This window comes from Pteropus medius, unplaced genomic scaffold (assembly GCF_902729225.1).
Source record: "Pteropus medius unplaced genomic scaffold, Ma_sr-lr_union100, whole genome shotgun sequence".
NCBI lineage: Eukaryota > Metazoa > Chordata > Mammalia > Chiroptera > Pteropodidae > Pteropus > Pteropus medius.
The window spans coordinates 19,187,934-19,210,851 of NW_024349797.1; positions in this window are offsets into that span (position 1 = coordinate 19,187,934).

The following is a 22,918-nucleotide window of genomic DNA, read 5'->3' on the forward strand; positions in this document are numbered from 1 at the left end:
CCAGCACCCCAGCCCCACCTCTAAAAGATTCTTTGAAAACATACTGTTTACTGTAGACACAGATTTCAGTAAAGTAGGCAAATCAGGAGGTCATCGTCCCAGTTAGAGTGTCCACGGGGCCCACCAACTTGAGTGTCTCTCCTGCCTTCATTACTCGCTTCTGTCAAGTCCTGATATTCACGCTGGCTGTTATTATCATCAGGAGCGCGGCCACATTCGCGTAATTAAGATAGCAGCCCGTACTCCCTAAACTTAGTGTGAGTCATTAAATCAGCAGGTTATAGTCAAAGTTGTAGTCAAAACAATGCTTATTCATTAATATCTGCTATGCTAATCAGTGCCGATAAAATGGTGGCAGTAACCGAACTGGCACCCTCCGATCTGCGGCTGCCCCCGCCCCCGCCTCCCTCACAAGGATCAACTAGATTTTAAAAGCTTACACTTTCCTCGGAAAAGAGAAGGCTTATCTACAGTTTCACAAGAAGCTTTTAGGATGCGAGATTTAAAGATGAGCCTGTATGCATTTAATGTCTATTTTATTTTCAATTACACTTTGCAGTGGCTCTGAACACCTAACGTTATCTGTAGATTGCACGATACCGTTGGGCACTTGAAAGTGAGTTTTTCTGAGTCTATTTGATTTGAGAGTATTCTTTTCATCTGTTGGCAGAGTGGTTCTCCCCATCCTCCCACCCCCACACCCCAGTTTCTTTTTAATAAGAAATCTTGGTAGTTGATTTCATCTCCTTCCGTGTACTGAGTAATGCCCAGCCGGTCCCAGGGTGCAATACCCCGGGTGGGTGAGGGAGGCGTGGGCACAGGCCTGGCTCTTCCGTAGGCATCCGGATCTACCACGCCTGTGCCAGGGTGAGGGGCCTGGGTGCTGCTTTGTGTGCACAGGAAAGGTGTAGGGATGTCCTCGCTCACTGGCATTTAATTTACCAGTTGCTCTGAGCTGGGGCTTTGGCAGATTCTGCTGGAATCTGAAAGACAACCTGTCATACCCAGGGCCTGCTGCCGACTGCTGAAATTGAGAAACTTGGCAGATATGCAAACAGTAACTGGGTTTGAGTTGTTTTGATTACAAGTTAAACAGAGAGTCGTTGGCAGGGCCGATGTATATCTGCCGAGGTTCGTACTCTCTCCTCTTTCTTTCCCTTCTCTCCTTTTCTTTCTTCCTCTTGGCAAAATGCGTGGACACGGCTGGTGATTTCTGCAGAATCCAGGGACGCCTCGGCTTTGCAGGGCTGGGGTTTTGTGGGAGAACGAGGAAGGGTCAGTTTCTCCCTCTGGACTCACTCTCTGCCATCTTTCGAGTGGGGTTAAGCGTGTGAAACGTGAACCTGGCCTCAATACCATCCACACACTCAGACTTTTTCCTCTGGGTGGTCTGTGCAGTGACAGGGCCCAATATGTCGAAATCCAGCATCCTTCAGAGATGCGGGGAGGTTTTCGAGATTAAGAAATATTTGGGAGAGCTGTTTAAAAGAAGCCACGTTTCAAATGTTCACCCGGAGAGAAACAGGAAGAAGCGGGGAATCTGCTTCTGCTGTGTTTCATTTTCATTTGATCAAGATTTGGACCTTGATCCCTGTCTGTCCAGTCATGCCCGGTGCGTTTGGGCCAAGGAATCTTTACTCTTTGGCGATGGATGTCCTGCCTTGCTGGTGACCTGGGGGGGGGGGGGTTGGGGGTGGGGTGGGAGGACAGAAAGAAAAAAAAGAAAAGTGAGGAATCTCAACCGACTCTACGAAGGTGAGGAAAAGGCACTGGTCCTTTTGCTCCGCGTCCCCGTTGTCCAAAGCCTCACCCTTTCGGCCAGGGGTTTGCATGGTGTTCTATCCTGGGATGAGCTAACCTAGCAATTTTAAGGCAAGACCATGTTAATTCTGGAGGGAGGGCAAGGATGACATCTAATTGCTGCTGTCATTGTCTAGGCTGGCTGGCTGGAGGCAGATTTCCGAGAGAGGCTGTTTCATGTGGCAACAAACACATTTGATTTACAGAAATGAGACTTCCCCCCACCCCCCCACAAGTGGAAAGCTGAAACTCTGAACACTGACAGAGTTCTTGGAAAGAGCCCAAATATATCGAATCAGACTTTTTTTTTAATCTACCAATTTGACCATAAAAAAAAAAAAACTTTGTTGAAAAATGTTAAAACAAAACAAAACAAAACCCAAAAAAAAAACCCAACACTGGGCTCTGTAATGTGTCTCTAAAGAAACTGAGTTCTGAAAGGGCCTCATTTGGACAAAGTTAATTACTGCACAATAATTGCATTTGAAATTCAGCTTCTTTCTAGATGCAGTAAATTGTAAAGCTCCTGATTAGGGAAAAAAGTAAGTTCCTGTGTGTGTAAGTTGTTAATTGCTTTTGTCAGAGTCTGACGTCCCACGACTTCCTTCTTGAAGGAATGAAGCTTCCCGAGTTGGTAGGGACACGGGTCCTGTAGTCCGAGGGGCCGGAAGCTGCTGGGCCCGAAGAGCTGGGAATAACTGCATTGCGCCAGTCAGGCCACGTGGGTTCCCAACGTCCCGGCGCATCCTCCATCGTGTGTCATGTGGACGGACATAAAGGGGGAAGCTCAGTCACGTCTGGCTGAGTGTCCCCTCTTTGCCACTTTTTCTTACATGAGCACTGCAGTTTGATCCTCACTCGGCCCTGCACGTTAGCTATCATTACTGGTTCTGTTATTTATCTGTTTTCATTTGTTTTCATGGTCACATATGAATAAGAAACGATTTATCATCTTAACCATTTTTAAATGTGCATTTCCGTATCATCGATGACAGCCACGATTGTGCACAATCGTCATCACTCTCTATTTCCAAAATGTTCATTACCCCAAACAGAGATTCTGTTCCCTGTTAAGCAACAACTGACACCCTACTCCTTTCTCCTCTGACTCTGGTACCCTCCAGTCTCCCTTCTGTCTCTATAAATTCGCCCATTCTAGATATTTCATGTAAGTGGAACCATATAGTATTTGTCCCTTTATGTCTGGCTTATTTCACTTTGCGTAGTATTTTCATCCATGTCGTCACCTGTATCGGAAATTTGTTCATTTTCTTGGCTGAGTAATATTTATAGTACAATTAGGCCACCTCTTGTTTATCCGATCACCCCCTGATGGACGCTTGGGTTGCTCTTGCTTATCGTGAACACTGCCCTATGAGCCTTCGTGAACAGTGTCCGTTTGTGTCTTCGTTTTCAGTTCCGTTGGGTAGATTCCTAGGAGTGGAATTGCCAGGTCGGGTGGTGACCCTTAGATTTAACTTTTTGAAGGAGCCGGGGCTCAGAGAGGTTAAGTCACTGGCCTGTCACATGGGAATAGCCAGTCTCAGAGTCAGCATTTCAACAAAGATTTGTCCGATGTGGATGCTCAGCCACACTTCCTCCTCAAAGGCAAGAGGGTCCTTTGGATCCTTAAGAGAACTCCCATCAACTGCAAGGCGGGAAGCTTCCCTGGGGAACAGCCACACAACCGCACCAGGAATCACGTCCCCCTGGCTATTTCAAGCCCCATTCTGGCAAGCCACCTGACATCCGCGAGCCTTCCCTCAGTGCCGTGGTGGTGTTACGTACAGACTCAGGTGGCATGTGCCCATTTGAAAGAAGCGGTACAGAGACACCAAATGAATAGTGTTTATTTCGGGTAGGGGGAGAGCAAGAGACAGATGAATACTGGTGTGCTAACGCGATTTGGGGTTTCCGACTTTTTCCAGTCTTTTCCTGGGTCCCTGATGTTACTCTTCACTGTGCTGAGCACAGATTCCAGCTGGTCTTGAAGAGCATCGTGGTTCTGCTGCTGTCTGTGTTGCTGTGAGGTGTGCTGGGAGATCCGGCTGCTCGGCCTCGTGGGTCTGTGTATATGGACAATTGGAGACCATGCATTTTAGAACGAATGTCCTAAGTACTTGAAAGTTATTTCTGTGCTGATTTAACATGGAAAGCATCCAGGTAGATTAATTCGATAGGCTCTTTTTATAAGGGTAACATTTCCAAAGCCTGCTTCTGGGTTGGTTTTGTCAGATTTCACTGACACCTTTGTCTTAATTATTCACTGATTTAAGGCAGAAGTTTAGTCTAATTTTGAACAATTTTACTGTAATCTCTTGTGAACTTGATCTGTTCCTCAGTTCAGGATTTTATAGAATTGCTATTTTCAGCATTACAAAATTCTGTATTAGCCAACGTAAAAGTTTTTGACTCCTCACCCAAAATACTCAGAATCGTGATTAAAATACATTGGACCCACCAATTCTATTTTTTTTTTCCAGAAAGTAAACTGACACACAGCTTATGTTTACTTGAGGTGATATTAAAAGCTGCAAATCACTTGTAGCATCTATTGTGCTTGGAAGCTGAGGACGTCGCCGTTTTCTGAGATATAAAGCCTTTCTCAAAGGTAAGTTTTTAAAAAAATTCCGATAACTCTCTTCGTTATACAACAAATTCAAATCATTCTTCTTTCAGGTTTGTAATTTTTTTCGGGAAGATTATTTTTTCCAGTCCATTTGCTCTGTGACCCTTGCCCCAACCAGAATGAATTCACAACTTCTTTCTAGGGTTACCTATCTGTTCCCGTTGGCCTGGGGCTTTCCCAGCTTTGGTGCTGAAAGTGCCATGACCGGGAACCCCCTACGTCCAGGGACAACTGGGACAGCTGGCTTCGTCATCACCCTTCTCAACACTTACACATGTGAATTATTACTCAAAGATTCATTCGTCAGTGGGTCTTACTAATATGTCAGTGGGTTGACGAAGTTGTCTATGAGTCAACGCGTTAGTTCTCCTAGTAGTCCCAGCTTCATCGTTAGGGCTCTGATATATAAGTAATGGGCGGACTTTGGGTTACTGATTCGACACAAGGGATGTGTTCGTGTATTCTTTGAACATGTTTGCAACATGCGCAATAGAGCTTACACGCTGTGATGTGCTTGTGTAATAGTGTACGTTTGTGTATATGATGTAGTTCTCGAATTATGGAAATGCCTGTCGTGGAAATGACCCACTGTCCAGTTGTTGATTCCATTCTTTAGGTCTCAATATCTTGGCTCTTTTTTTCTTTTTTTCTTCATATATGCCAAAGAGGCTAATCTGTATTATGGGCTAATGGCCTGCAAAATTCCTTTTTGCAAAATGAAGAGCCATTTAAGGCTTCACAAATTCATATAAATAGACATCAGAAATATATAGATATTTACATGTCTATCAGCTTACTTGTCATAAATTTCGTAAAGAATAGTTACCAAGGGTGTTAAATTTCTCCTCCTTTAAAAAATGTGAAAATATTTTGATTTGTAATAGTGGGTTCCCAATCATGAAATTAAAAAAACGAAACAAAACAAACAAACAAAAAAACCCTTCAACTACCCAGGTCCCTGCAATAAAGAAGTGTACAGGGAGAAAAAGACAGAGATACAAAGTGTGAAAGAATGATGATTTCCTTAGTGGCAATAAAATGGCATGAATTAGGGGTACAAACGTTCTGAGTGATTTATAACACTTGAAATTTATTTTAAAAATGGTTTCATGTAAGGAAATAACAAAAGCTGGTTGTTATTCATAGAATGGATAAAAGAACATGAATCTAAATATGGATCCGAACAGCTGTCTCTTAAAAGGATCTTATTATACCATTTATTTAAATTATTTCCTTAAATTTTTTCTCTTAGACAGTGCACTTAATCCTGCAAAGTGGCATTAGATATTTGTTTACATTTGAACTTCACTATTCTCTTGCAGTTTCTCTGTTGGTGTAACTCTTGGTCTCAACTTATCAATAAGTTATTTAATAACCACACTTACTTTTCACTTGCCTTATATTATTAACTATTTGAACAAGTACAAAGACCTTTGATTTAAAAGAGATTTATTCTGAGGCTAAAAATACCTTGTGAAATTGCATAAACTTAGCAATTATATATTTTTCCTCAAATGAAAAAAATAGAATTTATTACTAAGCCAGCTTAAATGGATGTCACCTTTGGTTTTAAAAGCATGAAAATTGGCTTTAATGCCTCTCCGACTCATTTAACATTTACGTACACACGTAGAATGAATAGTTGGAAAGCAAAGGAGCACCTTGTTACAAAATAGACTTTTTCATTATGATTAGAAATAAAAGCAATGCGCCCTATTTGGGATATTAACCGATGTAGAACAGAGAGTGATATATTTTTCATGAATTAAAAACTGAATCAAGAAATTCAGTTTATTGTCAGTTACCTTCTAGATTTAAAAGTCCAACGTCATTGATAGTTACAGAAAAAACTCTTCTTGTGGGTTACATGGGGTTCAAAAATGACAGTTGACCGGATCCTCTGTATGTCTTTGATGTGCCCCTCCCCCAAATTGACAAACCTAAAGCTGATCTGATTTTCATCAACTGCATGGCATAGTACTCCAGTTTTGGTCATGGGTTTATCTACTCAACTATTTTTAATTTTCTCTTAAGGAGAAGACACCATTCATCGAAGCCTCTCTTCACCTGGACAATGGGGCTGATAATGCAGTGCATCAAAGACAGGTATGCCAATTTGAATTATGCAAATTTCGATAGTTCCAGATAAAATATGAATACAGTTTGCTATGTCTTAATGTGAGATCTTGTGAATCAGAAAAGAAAATATTTTGCAATGTAAAGAAGTAGAGGATTTTGTATTTGTCCTGACAAGAGAATCATACACTGTATGGATGCCATAGCTACATTGCACCTCCTTCCTAATCTGGAAAAAATGGCACGGCTACCATCTTTTGTCACATGCAGTGAGTTTTGAATTAAGTAAGTTCACTAGGGCTGGGGACCTTTAGAAACTCCCTTGGGGAAAGTGAAGACTTCCTGATTTGGCAAGAATGCCTGTGTGTGACGTGGTTTGCAGGATGCAGCCAGCGTTTCCGGTGGGCCTGCTGGGCCTGCTGGGCAGCGCCATGAGGGAGGCCTGCATTGGCTTCCTTGTGGGGCACTGGGGCTTTCTTCTCAGGCTGCCACAGAAATTCCGTTTTGTTTCAAAGGATGAGGATCCTGCTGTTTATTTAGGCCGTGGGTCTAGAACCAGACTGTGAAGAACTTGACTGTGGGGAGTGAACCGGAATGAATGATTATCCTCCATTTCGTTACAGTTATTTCTGTAGCTACCTGACCTTACCGACTAGTTAGACATATTTGAAATGTTTAAAATGAGTGTTTTCCAAAGGCTAGCTTCTTACGTCTTTTTAAAATGAATAAACGGTTAGCCATGCCTTTGGCAGAAATTGCACAAATAAAATAAAATTTCTTCCAACTGGAAAGGATAATAGTTTCAGTTATTTTAAAGATAATTAATTGGCATTATAAGATTAGATTCAACTGGTTGAAATTTGAAGGAAAATATTAATGGCTTAATATGCATTTTCAGAATCAAATTTCCCAATATGACTCTTATCATCTTATGCTAGTACATACGAACAACACTGAAATTTCTGGCCTGAAATTTGGGACGGATCTACATGTGCTGATTCTATCTAGATTTCTAGGCAAGAACGTACAGAAGTTGAAAATTTCAGAGTTAATTATGTCAGAAGCCTGAGGCTGGTTTGGAGGAGGTGTGGGCTTTTAGAACAAAAACAGGTAGAATAAAATTGTAGACACACATTCATGGGGATATGTTTTTGTGTATTTGAGAGAGAGAGAGAGAGAGAGAGAGAGAGAGACAGAGAGAACCCAGAGAGAGAGAGAGAGAGAACGCTCCAGATGTAGAGAATCAAATTGTTTTCATATTTGTGCACTGCATATATATATATATATATATTTTTTTATTGTCAAAAATGTTTCCAGGCTGTGCCTGATGTCGATGTGAATTTTTTCTTGTTATTATACCCCTTGTCTCCCTCTATGATATGTTAGATTGTTTTGGAATATTAATGCTTGGCATACCACAGGAAAAATACTCAAAAAGTATTTATAAAGTAAATAAGCTTTAATTAAATATCATTGTCAAGCATTAATCATTACAGCGCCGCTCCCTATGGAAATAAGTGTGGATATTCAATTTGTTTTGATTATGTGTGAATTGTAACAGAAGCCCTGTTTGTCTGTTGCCTTGCCCCTCACAGTGGAGCCCCCGTGTGTCTCAGTCCAGGAACCCATAAGGAGAACACCTTCTGCTTGGATACAGAGGAAGAATCAATTTTTGTTGTGTAGAATGTAGTGATAAATATTTTTTGAAAACAGAAAGACTATCTATCCACAAGCCCTGCGTCGGATATGGAGGGGAGTCTGTCTCTGTCAGTCTACACTTCCATGTGTACAGGTGCTAATATTTTTATTCTCAACAGGGAGATTGGGAAATTTTCATCGGAATATGAAAGAGGCACAAACACGCTGCAGGTTGTCACTGACAGCCAGAATCTTTTTCGGGAACTCCTACTACCTGAAGTTCCTGGATAATTTTTAGCTGAAAATGGCCATCAATTCTCGCAACTTCAGATTCCCAGATAATTTAGGTTATATCATGTCCTCCTTGATAAAGTCACTATTTTTGCTGCTTCTCTGGACCTTAGAATGTTTTCTAATAAATACTTTCCGCCTAAAGCTCCCTCAAAGCTGCTGCTAATGGGAATGAGGGCGGAATGAAGTGTGGCAGTGGCAAAGGGAGAGCGAATTAGCATTTTTAAAGCTCCTACTGTGCGCCTGGCACTTCATTTGCAGGCTCTGTCTGATGCTCAGAGCAGCCTGGAAAGCAATTTCTGTGCTTTCCATTTTCTAGATCCTGAACGGAAAGAAGGTGGGAAGGGACAGGGACATGTTCAAGGTCATGTAGCTGGTCAGGGGGTGCCTGGAGCAGGACGCAAAACGTCCTGGCTCTAAACCGATGCTCTTTCCCCTAAAGCATCGACATCCCTTTACAAAGAAAGTGCATTTTAAAAACAACTGTGGCTGATTCAGTAAGTAGCTAAGTGAAGGAAATGACGAAAAGCAATTTAAAATTGATAAATTAAGGACATACAGGGTACATGATGCATAGGGAGGATATGATCACCCCTGTAAGTGCCCCCAGCTCCCCCTGACAGCCCTCTCCTCACTCCATGCTATCGGCTGCCCACTCACCGCAAAGGTCAGGAAAGCGCCTGACACGAGATGAGCCCTATACCAGGTTCCAAGAAAGGGCTGGGGACAGAGGCAAACCAGGACGGTCCTTTCCCTCAAGGAGTGAACGGTCGATCTCTCTTCAGGGGAGGCAGGCACATTTGGTCATTCATTCATTCATTCATTCATTCATCCATCGAGCATTTACTGAGTATCCAACACTGTCACAGGTGGTGAGAACACAGTGGTGACTGGCCATGGTCATGTCTAAAGACAAGAGAAGAAAACAGACAGGTGTCGAATGTGACTATCGGTGTAACCCAGTCCTTGGGAAAAGGACAGAATGAGCATTACGGGAGTCTGAGGAAGGGCCACCGGACAGTCCTGGGAGGATATAGGGGTATAAGGAAGAATTCCTGGAAGAGGCGCCTAGGAATTGGTCAGATAAGATCAGGGGACCTGTAATGCGGGTAGGAGAGGGATTGCTGGAGTGGGTGGGAAAGGCTCAGGTGAGCGTTTTAAGGTGGACGTGGCAGGAGAAGGAGGCACACAGCACTCCATTGTGTGCCCCGCTCGGTCTTTCCGAATTCGTATTGTAGTCTGTGTCCCCAGATGTTTATGCCTTGATCACCTGGGTTGGCCGTGGAGTCGCACCTCGTATTGCTCCCTTGGGAATTATTTTTCATTCAATTATTTCTTCAATGATAAAGACAAAAGTGGGGCAAGATCGATCTATCGATCTATCTATCTATCTATCGATCGATCTATCTATCTATCTATCTAACTATCTATCATCTATTGTCTCCATATATATCTGATTTTATATATATATATAAATATATATAATATATCTATATCTATATCTATATCTATATAATATATATATATCTGCAGCTGACTAAACCCATCAGTAGCTAATTACAGAACTGAGTTGATTGCCAGAATTTATTGGGAATTTTCATATATGCTGGTTAATGTTAGTGACCTATTTTTAAGGCTCAACTCTGAACTTCCATAAACTTGGTTTTTCTATTCTTTTAAAGGTGACCTTGATCTTTGTCTGGCTTCCTGGAACACTTAGAAACCCTCAGTAGCATCCTTGTCTTGTTTTCTGATAAATGGCCATTTCTCATTTTCTATGCCGAAGACCAGGACTTTTATTTATCCTGAGCTCTTGATAGAGAAAAAAAAAAAAAAAGCCTTTGGAAATGTTCGTTTAATTGAATAGACTTGAATCCAGCCCAAGGGAAACCATGCTTTCGTGCTTGCCCAGTGAGTCCCAGTGGCATCTCTCTTCAGTTGCTAGTCATTCAGTGCCCAGTGCTGGCTGAGCATGTGCTGGATCCTGTGCTGGGAAAGGAGTATGTAACAGTGCCTGGAATGTAACAGTGCCTGGAATGTAACAGTGTCTGCCTTCAAGGAGCTTCCCATCCAGAAGCAAGTGCTGATGCTCACGCTGTTTTGTTTTCGCTGTTTTTTTTTTTTTTGGTGATGGGTGGTGCTCTTTTTTTTTCAACACTCACCTCTTATGGAGAAGGTATCCTAGGCATAAGCTAGGTGTAGACACACCACAAAGAGAGGACTTAGAAAGTAAAAGTAGTAGCTGCAAAATAGTTCATTAAGCACTTTTCTGCACCCAGAAGCTGTTCTAGGCCCTTGATGTGTGTCTTGGTCAGTGCAGGCTGCGTAACGATCTGGGGATTTGAAGACTAGAAATCCATGATCAAGGTGCCACAGATTCCTGGTTTGCAGGTGGCACCTTCTTATCGTGTCTTCACACGGCCTTTCCTTTGTGTGTGGGGAGAGAGAGAAAGACAAGCATCTCTGGCGTCTTCCTCTTTTAATATGATCACCAGTCCTATTGGGTTAAGATTCCACCCTTATGACCCCATGTAACCTTTATCACCTCCTTATAGGCCCCATCTCCAGATACAGTCACATTGGGGGTGAGGACTTCAACAGAGGAGTTAGTGGGGGGCACACAACTTAATCCATAATAACATGTTTTTCTTATTTCTTCCCCACGACGACTGTCTCCCTTACTGAGATCAGGAAGCTAAGCTCAGGGTCTCAGAGCTGTTAGGAGGCAGAACTGAACTCCCAGCCTCGCTCTGTCTGAGTTCAAGGCCCACACTCTTGAATTCTCCTTGCTGGGTGCTGCAGGCCTCCTAGTCAATGGACCATGGCCAAAGTTTGCAACATCTTCTATTAGTATGTATTTTGTTTAATCGAATGTAATGAGGTTGTGGCAGCAGTAAACTGAAGTTGGTTTCAAGTAGGAACTCTATTTAGCACCGTTAACTGAATCAATCTAGTTAGTTAGAACAGAACAGTGGCTGTTTGCCCCATAATAAGGAAATTGAGTTTCTCATCAAACAGCTAATTCATGTCCTATTATACTGTAGAGCATATCACGGGCTGAGCATCCCAAGACCCATTACAGACCATCTTGGCTCTGCTCGGACTGCAGTGTGGCTTCGGGCAAATTGTGGCGTTGTTGGTGCCTTCATGTCCAATTGGCGTGAGGGGACAGCAAGGGACCCTCATTCCTGAGTGGGGCTGGGTGTGCACGATCACGGTGAAGCCTCTGTGTTATTAGGCATGGGTTATAAGTGGGGAAGCTAAGTCTCAGAGAAGCTAAGTAACAAGACTGAATGACCCCGTGGATGGAGAAGCATGTGGAAAACTCTATGTACAGTACATTTTTCCCATCCAGTATTCATTACTTCTTTTGATAATCGTACCCCGATATAACTTCAGGGGACTGTGATAGAATAAAAATGGCGACCAAGGCCTGGAGACTCTTCTTGTTGACAGATAGAATCTGCTTCCCCTACCCTTGAACCCACTGGCCTCAGGGACTTGCTCCACCCCTAGAATCCAGCGGAGATTCTGCTCTGGCACCTGTGAGGCTGGGTCAAGAGGAGTCTTTCTGCTTTTTCCCTGGCCTCTTTATTCACTGGCCACCTGAAGTTGAAATACAGTAAATTAACTTCCTTGCCCAGAAAGGTGCTTTTTATCTCTCTAAATGTAATGCTTCCCCCTCCCCGCCAAAAATTCTAAGTCTCATCTATTCTACCTAAATATAAATGTGTCTGTCTTATGCACATTATTTCTCCCTTCTCTCAACCCAACATTAAAAGACCTTTTCGATGACATAAATTATAGTCGATTACAAACAACCATGTGCTGACACGTGGCTCTTACCTCTGTTGGTGGGACTCCTGGCTAGTCCTTCTCAATCGTCTCTGCCACCCGCCTTCCACTGCTTATCATTAAGCCTTGTGTTTTATCTGAGCTTCTTTGATCTTCTTACCAACCCACTCTCCCTGCACGATCTCATTCGTTTCTGTACTTCATTTATGGCCTGTGCTGATGATTCTTCCGTTGAGAATTCCACTGAATATTTAGTTCATAAATTCTGGACATGATTATCCAACTGCCCAGTAGCAATGGATAATTTTACGTGTCAATTTGACTGGGCCACAGGGTGACCAAATATTCGATCCGATATTATGTCTAGATATGTTTTTAAGGATGCTTCTGGATGAGATTAACATTTGAATCAGTGGACCAAGTAAAGCAGATGGCCCTCCTTAATGTGAGTGGGTCTCATCCAATCAGGTGAAGACCTGATTGGTAGAGAAAGACTGACTTAAAGGGAACTGCTCCTGCTTGATTGCTTTAGCTGGGACATTTATCTTTTCCTGCCTTTAGACTCAAACTGAAACATTGACTCTTCTTGGGTTTTGAGCCTGTTGGCTTTCAGACTGGATCTTATACTATTGGCTCTCCTGGGTCTCCGGCTGGCTGACTCACCTTGCAGAATCACATGATTCATTATTATAAATCAGTCTCTATCATCTGATTGTCCATCCACCCATCCATGCATCCATCCATGCATCCATCCATGCATCCATCCATGCATCCATCCATCCATATCATCATGTATCCATGCATCATCATGCATCCATAATCCATATCATCTATTTGTCGTCTGTTGTCTATCTTCATTCTTCATATCTATCATTCATTCTATCATTCTATCTATCATTCCACACACACACACACACACACACACACACACACACACACACACAATCGATTCTAGTTCTCAGAAGAATCCTGACTAATAGACCAGTGGACACCTCCTCTTGGTTGTTCTAGCATGTCCGAAAATAAAGTCAGCATTCCCCTTGCCCTAATCATCCTTCCCAAGTGGGTATCTTCTGATGAGTTTTCCATCTAAGTATATGGCATCACTAGTTTTCTTAGTTACCAGTGTTCTTGGTGTTCTGGGTTGGAATTGCTGGGGATCATCTATCTCTCCACTATGAGAAGGTAGTTTTCTTTGAGAAGAGCTTTTCCTGTTTTGTATACTGCTGAACACCCCCTGCCCTTAAAACAGTGCTTTACGCACAGCAAGACACTCAGCGATTGTTAGCTGGATGGACAAAAGAACTTAAAGAGTGCCTACCGTGCTGCAGCGCGGTCTGGACAGTGCAGGAGGTTCGCTTCCACTCATCCTGCAGCAACTCCGGGAGGTGGGCATCCTCGCTGCCATTTAACAGAAGAGGAAATATTGGCGAAGAGTCTCACTAACTGGGCTGCACTCAGGTGCCTTTGTGAAGCTTTAGATCCATAGAGTCACATGGTGCAACCTTGGAGAATAAGGTTTAAAGGTGGGGTTTGTGGAAAATGACTCTGGGATTCTCATGCCCAAAAAAGCTCGGAGTCACTGTTCTTGAAGGCTCCTCTCCATCATGCATCCTTGCAAAATTCCTAGATGTTTGCAGGGCTCATGTTTGGCTTCTGTCACTAGAGGACTGGCCCCTGAGAGCTGGTCCCACGCCTCCGATTTCCTTAGTGTGCCCTTTCCTTCTGGATCCGAGCACAGTATGTGATTCTTCGGTGGATGTTCCAGGAAGAGCTGACAGTTGTGGTCTTTACCAGCTCATCTCATTGATCTACACTGTCTTTAATGCACACACATGGTAAGATGATCCCTCGAAAGCAGTTGAGATGGCTGAGCTATCACTAGGCACTGAAAGAACTATCTCTGTTCTACTTCTTCTCCTGCTTCCTTCCTCAGACAGGGACATCCCCCATCAAGCAGGTACCCGCGGTAGAAATCCCAGAGTATGTCTTCAAGTCTCCCTTCACCCAGATCTAAGTCCCGCGAATGTCTCTGTGAAGATCCTCAAGTCTGCTCTCCCACGTCACCCCGCCAGTGCCGTGCTTTGGATCCGGCCACCTTGGCTAGACTGCAGGAGCAGCTTCTGATCTGGTCTCCTGCAGTCCACTTCCTCCCCTTCCAGGCCCACTCTTCTGTCCTTCTTGAGATGAGCATCCGGTCATGCTGCTCACTTCCTTTAAGAACCATTCCTTCCTCCATCGTCAACATCAGCAGTGGTGGGTCAAGTCCGTCTTGAGCTTCGCATCTCTCCTGTCTCTTCTTCCATCAACGCGTCTGTTTGGCTGACCCTTCGGCCCTTCTTTTCGACTTTTAAGGATCCTCGTGATTACATTGTCCCACCCAAGTAAGCTAAGGTGATCTCTCTCCTTTAAGGTCTTTGTCCTTAAATTCATCTGTAAAGTCCCTTTTGCCATGTAGTGACTATGTTCACGGATTCCAAGGATTGGGGCGTGAACACCTTTGGGCCATTCTTCTGCCTTCCTCTGTGGCTTAGCACAGTCTGTTCCCTCTGCCTGGATTCCCCTTCCTCCCTTATCACCAAGAAGGCTCTCATGTGACTTTCCAGAAATTGTACTTCTTCTCTGCAACTAGACCGGCTGACCCCATATACACACCCTTGACCTCTTGCATCGTCCATAGGCAGAGTTTACTTGGAACATTATGACTTGGCTCCCGCTGGCTTTCACCAGAACTCATCCCATTTTTCAGTAATGATTGGTTTGCAAGACAGTTTTCTAAGCTAGGACAGAAGGGTCTAAGCGTTGCACTCAGCACAGAGCCTGGCACATAGTAGGTGCTAATAAATTCATGCTGAATGTAGACTTCCTTGCTTCCTAAGATGACCATTTAGCCACAGTTTCTGCCTCAAAGCAACACTGTAGTAAGCTGACATTTTTTACTTTCCACCCCAGACACATATGTTATTTACGTACATGGCAGGACTGCCTGGTGGTTAAGGCAAAGACTGAGAAGCTAGACAGCCTGGGTTATGTGCTGGCTCCCCCAGCTAGGAAATGGATGACTTCGGGCAAGTGAGTTATTCTCTTGAGGCCTCAGTTTTCTCATAGGAGAAAAGGTTTAATAACAATGTCCACTGAAGGATGGTGTGAGGATTAAGCTAATCACATAATTCCTGGACAAAGGCCAAACCAGCAGCAGCAATACTCTCCATGGTGACACTTCAGAGCTATAGAATCAATGGCTATTGGTTGTTCTCAGAATCATAATTCCTGGTTGCTCATGTCATTCTTCACCTGATAGGGTTTTAATTTTTTTCTATAATGTTCCTAAATGTCTTAAAAGGGAACAACATCCCTTTGAAATGTGCCCAAGGGCCACTCATTTCCCCCAGCATCAATCATAGAGAGAGGAGGATGAGGCTGTTGGTCAGAACTCCAGGCAGCACCTGTAAGGAAGATGGTGTGGAGGTCCTCACAATCAGGTGGCCTCCCACCGAGGTAGGCAGGCTTCCCAAAGCCCAGACTCCTCAGCACCCTAAGTATAAGGAGAGGGGGGCCCAACCTCCATTCATCAGCTTCCAACATGTGAAAATCTCAAACACTTGGGCTGGGAACCGGAGGTAGAGACCAGGCTTCTGGCAACTCAAGATGCTGGAATTCATTGGTATTTAAAAACACTTCCCTGCCCTTTTTCATTATACAGCCTAACATTTGAAGACTCCAAAATCACTGCTTATTAGTACAATATAACTTGGAGAGCATGGAAGTGGTGTTGGAAAGAAAAACACTGCATTAAAGAAGTAAGAGTCTAAAGCGATGTATAGGGTAAATACAGAATTCTCCAAAAACCGCTCAAACCTCTTGGCCTGGCCTGTTTGCTGAAGAATTGCAGGTTGCTGGTGAGAAATGCTGTCTAGTTTGCCTGAACCATACAGTTTGGCATTCACAAGCTTTACTTGAGAATTTGATTATGTAAACTGTCTTGGATCTTTCTCGAATCGATTGCTTTGTGCAAGTGTTGTCTTTCAGCTCATCGTAACAAGACGGATTCTGTCCTAGCTCGGTAGCCCCTCGCACTGCTTGGCCTTGGTATTGGGAGATAGTAGGTGCTTTAAAAGTACTGTATGAGTTAATCAGGAAACCTGGAGAAGGCTTTGTTTAACTTTCTTTAACTTCTTAGTTGATTCTAATAGAAACTTGTGGGAACAATAGCATAAATTTTTAAAATAAACTGACTTTATTATGTCAGCATAACCGCAGTATTTAACATTTTGTTAAACAGAGGTAAGAAAAGAAAGATCAGTCCTGACTCCCTAACTGTGAGAGGGCTACTGTTGGTTGTTTGGTGTGTTTTTTTTTCTTAGCCTCCTTTTGCCCACATGCCTGCTGTTACATGCTGCTGTAGGTACGTGCCTTGGTGTCCACGTCTTATGCTTAATGCTATGGTTCTGGTATTGTGGTTTAGGTTCGGGAAGTGATGTCTGACTTAGAAAGTAGGACTTAACAGGAGGGGTCAGAGTGCCAGCTTTCGCAGCTGGAACGCTACCCTGAGCAAATCACTTCCTTCTCTGAGCCTTGATTCAGGCATCTGTAAAACAGAAGCCGTGAACCATCCTTGTTTTCCTGAGGTCCTGTACAGATGGATGGCCCTCGTGGGAAAGACACAAATGGTGATGAACTTGAGAAAACCACGGTGCTGCTTTAAGGGAGTTTTAAAGAAACAAACGAGGGCAAAAAAGAGCAAAATAAACCCGAACTTCAGGATGTAGGAAGAGAAGGAATCTAAAACAAAGGTGCATTTATGGGTGAATAATGGACCCCAAACCTTTTCTCTCTGTTACTTTTTTTCTTCTCCATCCTTCTTCTTATTGTATCAACTTGTTTTTTCTCTTAAAATTCTCATTTCAGAAGAACCAATGTAGAGATCTGTTTGGCCAGAACAAAAACGTGTGAGGCTTTCATTTGTAAAGCTGTGTTCTGTGGTTTTAATAACTGTTTTTGTGACTAAATCACAGGAAGACCATTGGTGCTTACACAGTGAGGATGGAGAAAGAGGTAATTTTTAAAGATGTTTTTATATGGGATCTATTGAGAAGGATCACGATGTCAAATCCTTTCAACCACCAGTCAGTCAATTGTAGGTTAAATGGTTAAGTATGGTGACGGGATTTCCAATGCAGTGATCAGTTCCGAGTCTTAGTATTTTCATCATTAAAAGATACATACTGATATATGATTCCACGCACAGACCTTCTTTGCATTAGAATCGGATGGAGAATGTATGGATTGAACCAAATGTATGACCCAAAGCCAAGGCCAACAGAATGGCACTGAGAAGATCCTGTGAGCTTTCGACTGCATTTGAAGCTCTTTAAATACATTCCTTCATTTCATCCTCACAACAACCCCGAGGTAGCCTTCTCATTTTTTATTGTATAGATAAACAGAGAAATTAAGTAAGCTTCAAGGCCCCCCAGCCACAGAATGTGGAACCCAGCCTTCTGCCCCACCCTGTTACTTGCAGTGATGGGCCACCTCCAAGGTGTCCAGAATTACAGACACTTACATCTCACTTTACCCACCTACTAATTGCAATGCTCCCATTTTACAGGCGGGGATGCTGGGCTTTGTTCAGGGAGCTTGGATAATTCTCCTTAGACCCCATGGCTGTGGGCAGCAGAGCCAGGCCCCAAACTCACACTGGCTGGATTGCTTCCTCTCACAGACACCCCCAGGCTAACAACCCTCAAAAATCTGCCCCTTTCATATTGTCGAAAAAAAATATTCCTCCTTCAATGAAAATGTTGATGGTGTTGGTAGCAGTCTAATTCTGAAATGTTATCGATCTAAAGCTATCCATTATTTAGGCATTAATCATGTTTTTACTTTGAAATATCTTTTCTTCTCAGGAGGAGATGTTTGATAAGGGTGGTTAGCCACAGAGTCTGCACGATGCTAGGGTGTCTCAAAGAGCATTGGGATAGAAAAGTCCAGTATGACATCGTTTTTCCATGAAACACATCAAATTCCAAACGTGACTGGGTTGTTGTTTGTTTTGGAGTCAGGAGTGAAATGATTCTTCTGCTTATTAGGCCATCTCATCCCCTATGATGTCCCGGGCCCATCCATCCACTACTTAGTGACAGTTTTGTATGGCAGATGAGCTCCTGGTGCAGTCGAGGGTAGCGATAAAGCTTTGAAAATCGATGGACATGGGTTTCAGTTCTGACTCTGCCAGTCGCCCACTAGCTGGCCGACCTTGGGTAAAGTTCTTGAGTTCTTTGTGCATTATTATTATTATTATTATTATTATTACTATTATTTGTTCCTCCAGAGCAGGGGATTACAGTGCCCAAGCCCTTGCAGGGTTGACCCAGGGATTAGAGAAATGGTGTGTCCAGTGTCTGGCCCCAGAACAGAACAGACAGATCAGAACCTGAAAGTCTCTGAAACCTGTATTTATTTGGACTAGTTATTTCACCTTATAATTAAAATGTTTAGAACAGTACCTGACACAGGATTAGAATTCAATATTTATTACCTGTCATTATTATTATTATTATTAATCTTGTCTTTATTCAGAGGCATTTTGAGTCTGCCATAAAGCAAAGGAACCAAATGGTAAAGTAAGAGGGAGTTGTAGAATTCTTTTTCTTTATGAAGTTTCATTAAAAGATGCCATTGACAGTATTGGCAGCTTCATTAAGAAGTCTGTTGATGATGGTAATAAGGCTGGCACATTTGAGATTCAGATTGACACTTCTCAAGACAGAGGCAGAATTCGGGCTGGCACGGCAGTGCCGGGATATGGCTCGAGATCTGGGGCGGGGGCGGGGTTGGGTGCCTAAGAGAGTGGTCTGGCTGCACGGGCCCAGCCTGGGATGGGAGCTGGCGGCCCCAGTGCCTGCTTAGCTAACTCTCTTTTGCTTGGTGACTTTGTGCTCCTTACTTCACTGCTCTGGGATTCAGTTCCCCAAGCTGTAGGCGAGAGAGCCTGTTCAGCGATGAATTAGCCCCATGAACACTGAGTTCGGGGGCTTGGTCTTCCCGTAGGTCCTGGAGCTAACACAAACAACTGGGCTATGTGAAGGGAATGTCATTATCAAATTTCTGTTCCAGAGAGATGACATTGGAATTGGTGTGAAGAACAAATCAGAATGGGAGACTAGAGACCAGTAGCTTCACCATAACCCTGGCAGAAGGTGACCGGAGTGGGCTAGACTGTGACTGGGGTGGACAGGGCTTAGATAGCCATTGTCTTCACCCAAAAGATGAGGACCCCTTCCCCATTAAAGACATCCTGCATCGCATGTGGCCTTGGGGTAGCAACAAAGCTTAACAGGAGAGAAGCAGTCAAGGACCGTTCGAACCCAGATATTTGCTGAGATTGATGTGTGATCATCTGGCTACCGAGACGTGTCCATCTATAATGGGTAAGCGGCTTAGGGCACTTGGAGGTATGTAAATTAGACCATCTTGTGGGTCGTCTTTGAAATCCGAACATGGTTCTGGACTGTATCTTCCTCCTCCCTCCCTTTCTCCTTTGCTCCCTATCTGATTGTCTTTTTTTTTCTTTATTTCCATTCTATCTTTCAAGCAATACTTATTCACATCTGCTTTGTGCCAGACACTGGACTTTGTGCAGAACCAGCAAAGGGCACACGGCTAGTCTGGTGCTCTGTGGCTCTCTGACTGGGAACAACTGGCCAGTATTTCACACACCCCATGCAGCACAGTGTCTGCAAGTACAAAGTAGAAGTGGTCTTATCAGTCAGTAAGGATAATTCAGTCATAACAACATTTGATTTTTAAATGGGGAACAATCAGTCGTAGTGGTTTTAGAGGTTGATCCCAGTGCATCCCCCTGCCACTACGACACCTGTCAGTCAGGCCAAGGCTGCCTCTTGGCCTTTTATCTGATTCAAATGTGAATGTGTTTAGGGAATAGGCTGGTACTCAAAATGTAAATAGGTGTTTTACTCTCCCTCTTAGAGCTATTACTGCGTCCATGGATGTCTCGCTATAGTTAAGGGTCTGTCATCCTTTACATTAAGAAGCCTTATTTTCTAAGGCTTAAAATGCCATTAAAATCTGTTCGACTTGGTTGTTCAAATGGTCAAATTATCCAAATTCCTTTAAAAAAATCTATCTGGTTCTTTATTCATTGGTGAAAATATTCACATCGCTGTGGATTCTTCGTTTCAGAAGCGTTGTTGTGGTTCCAAGACTAATAAGCTGATATTCTTTCCCTCCTGGACTGAGTGTCTTTGGTCATTTTGAGTTTTCTCTGTAAAAGTCACTTGTGTTTATAAGGAGGCTGCTTTTAATTTAGGTAGGAATTTAGATTGTATTAAGGTATTTTCAGCATACTCAGCGTTTTTAGATTTTTGAAGAGAGAGAGAAGAGCGAAGATGTGCTTAGCGTGACTGACTGTGTGCCAGGCACTGTGCGTGTATTAAAGCATCATCTCATTTAAACTGCACAAAGTAGGAGCTCTCGTCGCTTTTCCTTACAAATGAAAAAACTGATGTGCTGAACCTAAATGGTGGAATCGTGGTTCATGATCAGCATCCAAGCCCATGACCTTTGCACTTTATCATACCCCATCATCAAAAATCTTTGAGCTACTCATGCTTATCTCCAAGGTCAACCAAGATCTAAAATCAAGGTCAAAAGTTTTAAGAGACTTCACTAACATCAGATAGTGAATCTGATTTTTCAAAAGCCGGTCTTACTCTTAGCAAACCAACCTCTGTCTCTTTCTCCCGTGAACGAATGTTCAAGAACATGTACTACATGAGCCTCATTATCATCACTCTTAAATAATCACATTAATTTCTGCAGTAATGTGTAATGAATAGTTTCTGCTTCAGAGCTGTCACGCACATCATTCTTTCTGCTATGAAGCCCTGTCTAACCCTTATCCGTTCTTTAAAGCTAAGATACTATATTTGCTTATGTTGATTCTAGTTCACACAGCTCATCTTGTAGTCTAAGCTTAATTATCAATAGTTCCATCTTTTAGGCTCAGAAATGTCATAGTTTGAATGATAGTAGATATGGTCGCTCTACACAGGGGTCACATTCAGCCTTGGCTACTCAGTAAGATTTCATCAAGAATCCACCCCACTAATCTTAGGGGAGATTTTTCTAATCTGTTACTTTTCTGATCAATTCCTCATAATTGATCAATTAAGTATTCTCTAAATGTCACACTTACATTTTTTTGTATTGTTCTGCATCTTTCGTGACCTCACCAATATGGATGGAGAGTGCTTAACAGATATCTGTTGAATTAATAGGCAACTGAATCAATTGCAGTACTAAAGCACCTACCCCCAACCTATAAGATAAGGTGACTCACCAGATGTGCATATGAGTTTTAGGTGAGGAAAAAAACGATCTTCCTCCTCCTCCTCCACTTTGGTCTGTTCCAATGCTCTCCTCTTTCAAGGCCCAGCTGAAGGCCGTTTCTGCAGATGCGCCGTGGTTTCCCCAGGTTGTCCAATTCCACTCTGTCTTTATCTGTTCAGGTACTCATCTCCAAGTGTAATCTTAAAAAGTGGCAAGTGATCTCTCCCAGTGCCTGGCAGAGAATGACGCTCATGCATAAAACGAGTGAGTGAGCGGATGTCTTCTTGAAGCATGCGTCTTCACTGTGGCATTTCTAATAAGCTGGGCACCTCAGGGAACCTTTAAATGGAGGCAGCATTCAATTTCCTATAACAATAGTTTTAAATGACAATAATTTTATTAAAACATTGACTGTAAATCCTGGCAGATAGTAAACTGTACTAATTACTTCATTCACCGGAGCTGGCTCGAGATGTATGTGCTAATGTTTTTTTTCCTCACCTAAAACTCATATGCACATCTGGTGAGTCACCTTATCTTATAGGTTGGGGGTAGGTGCTTTAGTACTGCAATAACGTGGAGCAGCGCACTGTGGTGGTTAGAGATGTGCACTTTAGATTTAGAGATGTGTATTAGTTATCTACTACTGTGTAACAAATTATCCCCAAGCTTAAAACAACACTCTTTTTTTTTTTTTTATTTTAAATCTGACAGTGCTTATGGTTTGGGAATCTGATGTGATTTAACCTCTGATTCAGGGTCTCTCACTAAGCTGAAATCTAGGTGTTGGACGGGGATGCCATCATTTCAAATTTGAATTAAGGAGGATCCTGTTCCAAGTTCACTCACATGGCTGTTGAAAAGATTCGGTTCCTCACAGGCTGGTGCACTGTGAGCATCAGGTTCTCACTGGCTACCGACCACAGACATAAGTGTGTCTCTCCCAAGGTTACTCGCCATATGACAGCTTTCTTCCTTCATCATAAGAGGAGAGAGGAAAAGAGGGAGAAAGACAGACACAGACACATGCATGTGCGTGTGTGCGTACACACAAAGACACACACACACACACAGAGACAGAGACAGAGAGACTGAAAGAAGCTAGTCTTTTGGTTACCCAATCCCAGAAGAGATATCCCATGGCTTCTGCTGAATTTTATTCATGAGAAGTGAGTCAGTCCAGTCCACACTCAGTGGTTGAACGTTACACAGTGAGGGTTCTAGGAGCTGAGGACCAGTGAGCTCACCTTAGACATGCCTGGTTCACATTCCAGTTCTTTCTTTCAATCTCTGTATGTCCTGAAAGATGTTAAGTCTTCTGAGAATCGGATTCTT